This window comes from Nicotiana attenuata, unplaced genomic scaffold (assembly GCF_001879085.1).
Source record: "Nicotiana attenuata strain UT unplaced genomic scaffold, NIATTr2, whole genome shotgun sequence".
In the NCBI taxonomy this organism is placed as follows: Eukaryota; Viridiplantae; Streptophyta; class Magnoliopsida; order Solanales; family Solanaceae; genus Nicotiana; species Nicotiana attenuata.
The window spans coordinates 71,113-83,921 of NW_017672331.1; positions in this window are offsets into that span (position 1 = coordinate 71,113).

Sequence of the window (12,809 nt, forward strand, 5' to 3'; positions counted from 1 at the left end):
ATACATTGGAGATGGCCGTATCCTTTCATACGTTGGAGATGGCCGTAGCCTTTCATACATTGTGAGGGAAGAGGGTGTCGGTTGGACAGGGTTGCATGAGACGAGAAATTGTTTGAATCAACATATTTTGAAGGATTAGTTAGGTGAAATTCAAGGAAGGGGAGCCATGGAGCAACGATAAAGATGTCTTCGTGTGACCTATAGAGTGATGGAATCAGCCACTGATGCTCGCATCAGGATAGGCTGCTTACATAACACTCTCTTGGTGTGTGGTCCTTTCCCGGACCCTACGTAAACACGGGATGCTTCGTGCATTGGGCGGGCCTTCTCTTTTTTTACTTTGGAGAATTTCTATAGTGCCTTATTATGTATGAATGGCATATGTGTCTTGGATCAGACTATCCCGATCCCTATAGGAGATGGATATTGTTGCTGCATTTCTGTTACAGGTCAATTCCTGATCAGTAGATGTTAAGTATCGTTAAAGCAAATGAATAAGCAATCTATAGGCTTAATGTGTATCTAGAATGCTTTTCCCCAATCCTCTTGAAATGTCATTGATTATATTTTCCTCCCGTGGCTTGCGGTTCATGGTTGGCGGATTGGATGGTGGTGATTTGCTGATTTGTGGTTAGATTGTTTGGCTCTAATGTTGCTCTTTCTGTGAATATATATCAGTTAAGTTCTTTATCTCTTCGGTATTCTTATCGCAGATGTTCTTGGTCTAGCATTTTGATAGTCTGATATGCATAAATGACAGTACGCGGAGCTTCTTGGCTTCTTTTTTGTCGAGGGGGAGTGTTCCATCCTGCAGATAGGATACAAATTGGTTGCGCCAGTCCCAAGTCAAATTTAAAGAGAGTACCTCAGTGTGATCAATGGCTGAATGGAGGAGGGTGACCACGCTTTCTTTGTTGAAGTTTTTAGTGGCTGCGGCTAATTTTGCTAAGCCGTCTGCCTCGACGTTCTGTGCTCTCGGAACTTGTTCGAAGCAGTACTCGTCGAACTCGGTCATTAACCTGTGGATTTCTGACTGGTATTTTTGCATCCTCTGCTCCTTGATTTGGTAAGTCCCAGTGACCTGGTTCACCACGAGCTGAGAGTCGCAATGGAGAACGAGTCGTCGAGCTCCATACTTGATGGCTAGTTTCAAACCTGCAATAACAGCCTCGTACTCGGCTTCGTTGTTAGTCATCTCGGGGCATCGTACGGACTGGCGAATTGTTTCGCCCGTGGGGACCTCGAGAACTAGTCCCAGTCCCGATACCGAGGCGTTAGTGGCGNGGTTTCAGTTTCATCCCGTACTTCTCAATATCTCGAAGGCTTCTTTCAGATGGTCGATGTGGTCCTCTTTTCTTGTCGACTTTACCAGCATGTCGTCGATATAGACTTCCATAGTCTTACCGAGCTGCTCTTTGAACATTTTGGTGACCAGTCTCTGGTACGTAGCCCCTGCATTTTTGAGCCCGAAGGGCATTACCTTGTAGCAGTAAGTCCCTTGGTGGGTGATGAAAGTTGTCTTCTCTTGGTCCTCCTCGGCCATCATGATTTGATTGTAGCCGGAGTAGGCGTCTAGGAAGCTCAGTAGTTCGTGTCCTGCAGTGGCGTCGATCAGTTGGTCGATGTGGGGTAGTGGGAATGAATCCTTTGGGCATGCTTTGTTCAGATCAGTGAAATCCACACACATTCTCCACTTCCCGTTTTTCTTTTTGACCATGACGACATTGGCGACCCACTGGGGGTACTTTGATTCTCTGATGGAGCCATTGGCCAGTAACTTGTCTACTTCCTCACTGACCGCTTCATTGATAGCGGCGTTGAATTTTCTCCTCATCTGTCGCACGGGCGGATGTAGTGGATCGACATTCAGCTTGTGGGTGGCGATGTCTCGCGGAATTCCCGGCATATCTAAATGGGAAAAGGCGAACAAATCTGCATGGTTAGTTAAGAATTCACGATACTTACTTGGGTTGGCGAGGCCGTGCCCGATATAGGCTTTCTTCGTAAGATTGGTTTCGTCCAACTGGACTGGGTCGAGATCTTCGACCGTCGCTTTACAGGCCTCCACGACGTCGGGGTCTTTGATGGCGTCCGTTGTCGAGTTGACCTTAGTCCCCGACACGGCTAATTTCTATGCCTCCGCGCTCGCCCCCTTTAGCTGTTGGGTGTGGGCGCAGTCTTGGGCTATTTTGTAGCATTCTTGTGCGGTGTGTGGCTCGCCTCGAATACTGAATACTCCCCATGGGGTAGGTAATTTGATCACTTGGTAAAGGCTTGAAGGGACCGCTTGCATGCCGTGTATCCACGGGCGTCCTATGATGACGTTGTACGTCGTTTCTTGGTTCATCACGTGGAAAGTTGTTTCCAGCGTGACTCCTCCCGCTAAGACGGGCAGTGCTATTTCTCCGGACGTCCGTTCCACTGCATTGTTAAAACCGGTTAGCGTTATGCAGCGCGGTATTACCCTATCCTCGAGTCCCATTTGTACGAGGACCCTCGGGTGGATAATACAGGCGCCACTTCCGTCGTCAATCATGATTCTTTTAACATCTATATCAGCGATACATAAAGTGATAACTAAAGCATCGTAATGAGGGAAAGACAAACCGTCGGCATCAGACTTATCGAAGGTGATACTATCTTCGAAGTCGTCATACCGTTCATGGGCGATGGTCCGCTTTAGTTTGTGCGTGGTGGTGAACTTGACGTGATTGATCGCCAAGTCGTCGCCGCCTCCGACGATCATGTTTATCATGCGTGCTGGGGAGGGCGGCTTCGGCGGCCCGTGGGGTTGTTCTCGTCCGCGTGCAAAGTTGATTTTCCCTTTGTCACTGAGTAATTCCCTCAGGTATCCCTAGTTCAGCATCCTGACCACCTCTTGCCGTAGGCCTATGCAGTCTTCGGTTTTGTGTCCTCGTTCCTGATGGAACTCACATAGGGCGTTTGATTTCCTTGTGGCAGGGTCTGATTTCATCTTCTGCGGCCACTGCACTTTGGTGCCCAGCTTCTCCAGTGCATACACTATTTCTGAAGGAGACACACAAAAGTTATGGGCAGATAATAAAGGGGGCGTACCTCTTTCGTTTCGGAGTGGGGCGACGTGTCGCTGTAGCGCGTCTGTATGCCTTGGTGGCGGATGGGAGGATCTGGTGTATGGATGATGTCGATCTCTGTTGGAGCGGGGGAGTTGTTCTCGTCGTCCTTCGTTCCGTCGATCTCTCCTCGTTTCTGAGTGTATCGCTGTTAGCCGTTGGGTCGGCCCATTAAGATCATCCTCGTCCGCTCGTACCTCGGCGCAATAGGCGTTGTGGATTTCCTCCCATGTGGTAGGGGGATATTTCATGAGGCGGCTCAACAACTTCTTGGTTGCCCTCGAACCATCTATGCTTAGCCCGTTCTGGAAAGCAGTGACTGCCATACCTTCCGATACGTTTGGTAGACTCATCCTTACCCTGTTAAACCTTGCCAGGAAGTCCCTGAGTCCCTCTCCTGTGTTTTGCCTGACGGCGAAGATGTCGTTGACCCTGGCCTCCGCTTTCTTCGCGCCTGCGTGGGCTGTGACGAACTTATCCGCCATTTCCTCGAACGTTGATATTGCCTTAGCCGGTAGCTGAGAGTACCATGTTAAGGCCCCTCCTGTCAACGTCTCGCCAAACTTCTTCAGCAGTACTGACGGTACCTGTTCTTTCGATAGGTCGTTGCCCTTCACAACGGTGACGTAGTGGATCAGATGATCCTCGGGATCTGTGGTTCCGTCATATACCCTCAAGTAGGGTGGCATCTTGAAGGTTTTTGGGGTGGAGTGAGGGGCAGCTTCTTCAGTGTATGGTTGTTCAACGAACCTTCCCACGTCGCGTTTTGGTAGCAACTTGGGAGCACCGGGGATCTTGTCGACCCTCTCCTGATGTTCCTTCATCTGACCGCGGAGCGCCTTGTTTTCATTTTCCATTTCTTCCATCTTCTTTAGGATGGCTGTTAGCGTGCCATCGTTGGTCTGTGTCTCGATGGGTTTGTTATTTGCTAGTGTAACTTCCGGTTCACCCACGGCAGCAGTGGTACCTACCATTGGTGTACATCCGATGTTACTTTGTGGTGACCTCTCAACCAAGCCACTTAGAGCGCTTGTTAGCCATCTTTCCAGTAGCTCTTTGACCGCCGAGGGTGCTTCCGTAACCGCAGATGTGGTAGCTCCTTTTTCGTGCAAGATCGTCAGACCTTCGGATGGGGAAGGTGAGATCTCTACACCCGGTGTGATGCTAGGGGTTGTATTCAGGATGCCATCGTCACTGGCCTCGTTGAGAGGGCCAAGGAGATTGGTAGTGACACCCAATATAGCTTTTGATCTTGTGTTATTTTCGGCCATTTTCTGTTTTTTTTTAAGTGTAGAGAGTGGTAGTTGGTTGATCTCTAGGTGGATACTATGGTTTTGATTCTCGAAATCCCCACAGACGGCGCCAAATTGTTTGGCTCAAAAGTTAACAATATACTTTGTAAGCTAAAAAATAATCAAAAGTAGGAAAAGGGTAAATCGTAATCAAATATAATAATCCTAGAGATGCAAAGATGATAATATTGTTGTAGATCTAGTATTGCAAAGAGGCAGTATGAACTCAATAAGATACGTTCGTTTGAAGTAGAGATAGAGAGAGAAAGCCAGAAAAATGAGAGAGTTGTATTAGATCAGATGCCCTTTTTACAATGTGAAGGTCTCCTTTATATAATAGGAGACCTTCCTCGAAAGAATAAAAAAGTTACAAAGATAGGTAACGTCTCCCTAGTGAAGACATTGAGTCCTAAACGATGTCGCTTTTGCCCCCACGGCCGAGTCGTACCCGCTACGTTGGCAGGCGTACACTTATTCGGCGTACCCACTGGCGTAGAGATGCTGAGAGTCAAATTTGACCCTATACACATGTAAATAGGGAGGTTAGAGGATTAAGCGATTTAAAAGGGAAGTATCATTGTAATAGAGAATTTAGTAGGCATTTGGACACAAGAAAATTGTAAGATTTCGGAGAAAAATAAATTTTTTTTCAAGTGAAAATGATATTTGAAAATTAGAGTGTGTTTGGATATGAATATAATTTTGGGGTTTTTTTGAATTTTTGCAAGTGATTTGAAGTGAAAATTTTGAAAAATAACTTTTTAAAGTTTTTCAAATTTTCGAAAAATTCCGAAAGTCTCAAGCGAAAATTAAAAATCTCATGGCAAACATTGAAAAACGTGAATTCTTTTTGCGATACATTGAAAAATTCTTTTTGTAATTTCAAATTTCTGCTTTTTCGTTTTTCTGTACACCCCCTCGCCCCTGCCTCCCTCCCGGGAAAAAATATTTTTTTTTATATATTTTCAGTTTTAGTTTGTTCATCTTTCGGTTTACAAGTTCAAAATTTTATAAGTTCCAAAGTTATTTTCCTTAATTTGCATACCAAACACCGAAAAATAAATAAGATTACTACTTGTTTTCCAAGAAAATATTTTCTTGGAAGACATTTCCGTTATACCAAACACACCCTAATAATATTAAAGCTAATATATATTATTATTTTTAATATGTTCTATTAAACGACTCCTAAGAGATTAAGGGGTAAAGCGAAACTTTTTCTAAAAAGGGTCTCTGTCACACCTCCTTTTTCGGGGGAAAGGAGTTTTTTCAATTTAAGTAACATTATTGAAATGTGACTATTTTGTTTTTATTTTTGAGAGTCGCCACTCCGAATTATCTGATTAGCGGTGTTCCGAGTCATCAATTATTTTGAATCCCAAATCAAGGAATATTGACTCTGTATAAGTCTGCGAAATACAGAAGATCGGGTATGAAATTATGTTAACCTGGGAGAAGGTATTAGGCATTCCCATATTCCGTGATTTTAGTACGGTCGCTTAACAATTAATACTTGGCTTAATTATCCAATTTATTATAAGTTTTAAGACTTATGTGCATTTTTACCTTTTAACCGCTTTTAATTATATTTTAAGTAATTATGAAATTTATTAAAACAAGTCACGATGTCGTACATTTGTTGTTATACATACCGCAGATCGCGCCACGTGAAATGCACCCACAATTTAAGGCACGTTTATTTTATAATTACTTTGATGTTGGTTTCAAGTTGCACAAGCGTGCGCTCGAGTTTGTAATTACGTATCATGATTATGCCACAGAATTCGTACTCATAATCACAATAATTTATTATTAATCGCACCTAAAACAAACTACGCATTTGTTCACAAGCTATTGTTTGGAATTACATGACGGAAATTTGGAGATTATGGAATTGATTAGTAAAGACCACTGACCTGACAATACTCAAAGTGTATGATGTGGGGCAAATTGATTGCATTACAAAGATTTTATTAACAATCCAATTATATTGGTTCAATGATTTATGGGTTACTAGTTGATTTTATTAATCGCTTAAAATTGGAAGTCCACAAAAGACCTCCATCAGGTTTGAGGGGAAAGTGCACGGTTAGCCATTAATTAGAAATGTCTTTATATTTTAGCCACTGTTTAAAATGTATTTATCTCCACTAAGTTTGAAGTTAAGGACATGGCGTCCTTAACTTCATGTGTGCAGTGTAAATGTTAAGCGCATAACGTCCTTAACTTGTATTTGCTCCTTAATGAGACAAATCAAAGTTATACATACGGTCTCATGACAATATCTATATCATATAATTATCATGAATTAATGTCACTGTATATGTTCTTTTCTAGTTTGGTTTTCTAGCTACATTTTTGAAACTCCCATTTTTCTAGCTAGTTAGAAATGAAAATGGCACGCTTACCTCCAAGAGCGCCTAACTTGACACCAAATTGACCTGATTTTTCACTTCAAAAATTGGACAACTTATCTCCCAATGCAACTGCTGCTCACAATAACCTTTTATTGGCGGACGAATTCTTCGACTTCTCGTCGAAACACGGTCCCATCGGAGATCCATGAGCGACTCCAGTGGTGGAGGAATGCAGAAGGCTATCACCAACTCGGGGAGGACATGGTGTCCTTAACTCTAGGACATCATGTCCTTAACTTCATATGTGTAGTATGAATGTTAAGGACATGGTGTCCTTAACTTCATGTGTGCAGTGTAAATGTTAAGGACATAGTGTCCTTAATTTTATGAGTGTTGTGTAAATATTAACGACATGATGTCCTTAACTTCATGAATGTTGTGTAAATATTAAGGATAAAGTGTCACAAAATTCGGTATGGTTCGGTTCTTCTCCTTTCGGTTTCGATTTATTCGATTCGGTAACTTCGGTTTATTCGGTTTGAATACTAACTAGTGCATAGAGCAATACACTCTAATATTCTTAATTAAAGTACTCAAAAATACAAAACTGAAAATGTTTGTTGACAAAAATTTTGTCCAAAACTAGCAAATATCGACCCAAATAGAGAAAATTGTACATAAAAGAATATTTGATCATTAGAAATGTCTTGTTACTTGTTTAGAGTTAGTTGATGAACTTTGAGAATAAAGAAAAGTAAAATTTTAGATTTTTTATATTTATGTTATAATTGATAATATGTGTTTTGTGTAATATAATATATATTTCGGTATGGTATCGGTATTTCGATATTTTATTTTAAAATACCAAATACCATTTTTTTTAAAAACTTAAACCAAATACCATACAAATACCAAAATACCGTATACTAAATACCAAAATTTTCGATTTCGGTACGATAATTCGGTATTTACCAAATTATGCAAGCCCTACCTTCTGTTGTTAAACTTTAGGACATCATGTCCTTAACTTCATATATGCAGTGTAAATGTTAAGGATATGGCGTCCTTAACTTCATGTGTGCAGAGTAAATGTTAATGACACCATGTCCTGAATATTTACACAGCACTCATGAAAAAGGGTAAAAACGTCTTTTCATATTAATTTTAATAGAGTAGCGGCTATTTTTGCTCAGCATGGATAAAAACTAAATACCATATTAAAAAGTGGCTATCCACGCCATTTCTACCAGGTCTGAAGTGAATCGCAATTGGGCTGGAAGTGAGGCCCAATGCGCCAGAAGCTTTTCCGGAGAAGCAGGCCCTAGTACACAAGAGATTTCGACTTTCTGTAATGGGCCTCAAATTGAGCCCAGATGCAGATTGAGGTTCAGAAAACCTCAGAACTCCAAATTGATGGTGTAATTCGCTTGGGCCAAATATTCAGGCCCAATGCTTCTGGGAAATACATCAGCCCAAAGATAATCTAACAAATTCACGCAAATGAAAGGAATAGCACAAACTTTCCAAAATATGAACATGTAATTACCGAAGTTCAGATTACAGTATTAATTCATTACATCAAACTCAAAGGTCATAATTTGAATTTATAGTAACAAAATTTCTGTGAATTAACATCTGCGTTTCTAGAATTAAACAATGTCATAACAAACAAAGGTTTAAAATAATTAATTAATATCTCTAGATGCATTTGGCTCTGAATGCTTAGACTCTTCATCCAAACTTTCAAACTCAGGGGCTGAAAAATTTCAACAGCAAGCAAGCTCTTACTGATTCACTAAGTGTTCGCAATCACCAATAACAGACAAGATTTGAATTAGTTTAACACTTTGCCTAACAATGAATCTCATGGAAGAGATATGAATCTAAACACACATGGATCTATGAATAGTCAACAGGATTTCAAACTTTAAAGAATTGCAAACTAATCAAGCATCAACAGTAGAATTCACAAACAAATGTGCATTTCTATTTCCTTACTAAACGAGGCCATATCATCATAAGGTCTATAAGAAACGGTAGGTGGAATACCTTGACAGCAGAACAGGAGAAGGAATTAAGGCCAAATAAGATCAGAATCAGTAATTGAAATTCAGCGACTAAATTGACAGCAGAAGCAGCTTCAACGAACAGATAAAAAAATACTTGAAGAACCCAGAAAATAAGAGAAGAAGTCCTTTAAATCAACTGAAAACCGCTACAGTTTTTTTTTAAACAAAAAAAAAAAAAAAAAACTCTACTGCTTTCTTTTGGTTTCAGAATTTTTACTCTCTTTTTTTTTTTTGGTTTTCTATGTCACGACCCAAATCCGTAATAGATCGAGAGTGCACCTAACGCTGCCGTTAGGCAAGCCCACAAGTGTAACTACAATTGATTTACCCCTTTTTAGCAATTTTAATACGAAACTTTTTCCTTTTTAGAGCACTTTAAACTAGAATTCATGCAACTATGACAAATCGTTTTAAACAAAATACCAACATAATAAGTGCATACTCTGCGGTGGTAGAAATGACAAGTACAATGGTACATAAGTGCTACAAATTCTCAAAATCCGGCGTCACAAGTACATGAGCAATCTAGAGAATATACAAAACTACTAAAACTATTGTCCAAAAGTAATAGACAGAAATAGTAAATAAGGTGGAAGGAGACTCTGTTGTTGCGGATCGTAGCAAGGCAAGCAACTCACCACTAAGTCTCCGTAGATGATCGGCTACGCGCCCGCATGATCACTGGTGGAACCTGTCTCAGTACTTGCACATCAGTGCAGAAGTGTAGCGTGAGTACGGAGAACAATGCATATCCAGTAAGTATCTAGTCTAACCTCGAAGAAGTAGTGATGGGGGGTCGACTTGACACTTACTAGAGGTCAATAATAATAATAATAAAAGTGCATAAAGTAGACATGATTAGCATACAACATGTATCAATGAGACAAATAAAAGCAACTACAATAAATACAACAGGAGTCCGTAACACATCACCAATATCTTATAACTGGCCGTGAAGGCCCTAACTCAATTATATCCAAACTGGAACCCATTTCGATTATTAAGCACGAAGTTGTCGAGACGAACGGCCCGATCCCATAAGAATAGTGTTACCATCATACTGTCGAGGCGAACGGCCGATCCTATAAGAGTGGTGTTATCATACTGTCGAGGTGAACGACCCGATCCCATAAGAGTAGAGAAGTTTATCTCGCTCGCGGAAGTACTTGTGAGACGAGAAGTGTATACAGTCAAAATCATATGCCTCCGATCTATGGGCTCGAGGGGTCATTTTGAGCCCGAGTTCGGGCAAGGTCGAGTTCGAGCTCGAGGGACCAAATCCGAGCTCGAGGACAGAGTGCTATGCCCGAAGACTGAAGCACGACGTACACCGAGGCCGAGTATGCTTGATCCCGAAATTGTACCATTGAGGATTTGTGACAGAATGAGCTAGATTCCTGCCACGCCCCCAAGATCGTGGCGCAAATCCCGGAATATGATTGTACGATTCCGTACTAGGCGGTTAGACAGCTGCATCAGGAATATTCCCTACTGCAAATAGAAATATTCCATATTTAGGATTCCCCTATTATATAAAGGGGAACCCAATCATTTGTAAAATCACACAATCACTGAGAAAACAATATACTCTCTACTTTTTGCCTATTGTTCATCAGCATTGTCCTTTAGCTCTATTGCTCTTGCTTTACTTTTCTTACTTTATTGCTCTTAGCCCGTCTCGAAGTCACCATCTTGAGGTCATTACTGTCAAGTAACATTGGTTTGATTCACTTATCTCTTTCATTTCTACTTCATATTTCTTGATTATTAATTGGTATTGAACTAAATCACATATCTTTAAAACCACAAATCAAATTTAATTGTTACTCGTATTTTCGAGGTAAACAGTTTCGCGCCCACCGTGGGGATAAAGATAATAGTGATTGTTTCTTTACTGATTCTCATTACACACGTTATTTTTACACTTTTTCTTGTCAAGATTTTTTTATTCTCAGGCTGAAACATGTCTAGCTCACAAAATGCATCTGCTCATGACAACGAAGGTCTTGGTGAAAACAACAATGTAGGGGTCGGTGTACAACCGGTAAACCCTGGAGAAGTGCCAAACATGGAACCAGTTGATGTTAGTTCTCATATTGCTCTAAACGCGGATTTAGGCACAGACCCCGGAGGGAGTGTACGCAAAAAAGCTCGACCTGGTGGTCAAGGAACACAAGGCGTGGGTGACGGAGGAATCAGCCTCCAAGTGATATTCGAAATGCTGCAAGCTCAACAGATCACCATAGCTCAACTTTAAATTCAAAATAAGACTCTGAGTGTAGCTGAACATGAAAACAATTGATGTTCTGAGCCGATATGGAAAAGATCAAACGATAATGGCTCGGGGACTGACCCCGAAATTATGAGGATGCTCGAGGAACTCTCCAGGAGAATTGAGTCCGGGGAGAAAAAGATTGAGGATAATGACAAAAAAGTGGAAACATATAACTTCTGTGTTTATCAAATCCCAGGGGCACCACGCTAACTTAGAGGCAACTATTGATCATGCTAACTTAGAGCAAGTCAACAGTATCCGAAGTTCCCTACAATAAGCCTCGAGTATCGGGGGGCATTACTCTTGAATGACTACTTTGTGGCAAGGAGATTACTTCTTGATGGCGGGGCCTCGAAAGAATAATGTTGTAAGGGTCAAACTTCAGATGAACCGTATCCATATAGGTTACTCGAGCCCCAAACATCAAACATGCGCTCATTGAGAGAAATATTTTTTCCTTGATATCTCATGCCTTTAGAAAAATTTCATATTTTATACTCTTGATGTATTGTGTAAACAGGCTTAAGGGCCGACCAAGACGGAATTTCGAACAATCGACCCCATGCTCGAGGACTACCGTCCCAAAAGCAAACGGAATCAAACTGCTAACAATTCGAGACCATAAGACCTTAAAGGCGACCACGGCCACCCTACCCGGGGACTGACATTTCGAGCAAGCTCGAAGTGAAACGAAAGATAAGCCCAAAGGGCAAGCTCCGAATTAAAAAGGCTACGGCCAGATTAACGCGGATTAGAGACACCCGAAATGCGTAACAGATACGAAAGCACAAGGGCTATCTTAACCTAAACAGAAGCATATCTCGAACACTCGGGGACTACCTACCCGAGCTATCTAAACAATAAGACCTCAAAAGGCACCCCGATATATAGGCCAAGGCCATCACATTCGGGGATTAACATTTCGAACAAGTTCAAAATGTTATCGGGAAACAAGTCCAAAAGACATACCCGAAGGCTACGACCATATTAAAGACTACGGTCATATAAAAAGGCTATGGCCGAAACAATGCAGCTCGGAGACGTCTGACTTCCGCCATAAATTAAAGGCCTTTAAATACTTCGAAAAATCGGTTAAACTCGGCTACCCTCGACAAAAGCAAAAAGGGCTTCGATAAAATCAACCCTCGAATAATTTAAAGGCTTCGATAATTTCAGCCTTTGAGAAAACCTCAAGAGGTATTCGATTACCATTACGCAAACAAGTTTCCGATACGTCGAACCCTCGAAAAATCCAACGGGTACAAAAAACACATGCTAAGGCATACAAAAATTTTCACTAAGTGAGGTAGTGAAAATTACTTGTACAAGATGGTGAGGTAGTGGTGCAATTACTGGAAGAAGACATAGAGGAGGAGCAACAGAAATGGAGTAGAGCGTTAATTTTATATGTTGTGGGGAACATCCCAACAATTGGAGCAGTTGAGCGATGTATAGCTCAGCAATGGGGGAAAATCAGGAAACCTAAGGTATTGTTCCACAGTGATGGCTATTTCATTGTTTTGATGCATAGTATTGAAAAAAGGGATGATGTTATAATGAATGGACCATACACACTGAATAACAGACCAATTATCCTTAGGCAATGGAAGGAGGGGTTTGATTTTGAAGATGAAATCCTCAGAACTATCCCACTATGGCTGAAATTTCCTAAATTGCCACCTAGTTACTGGAGTAATAAGGCTCTAAGGAAAATTGGGAGTGGG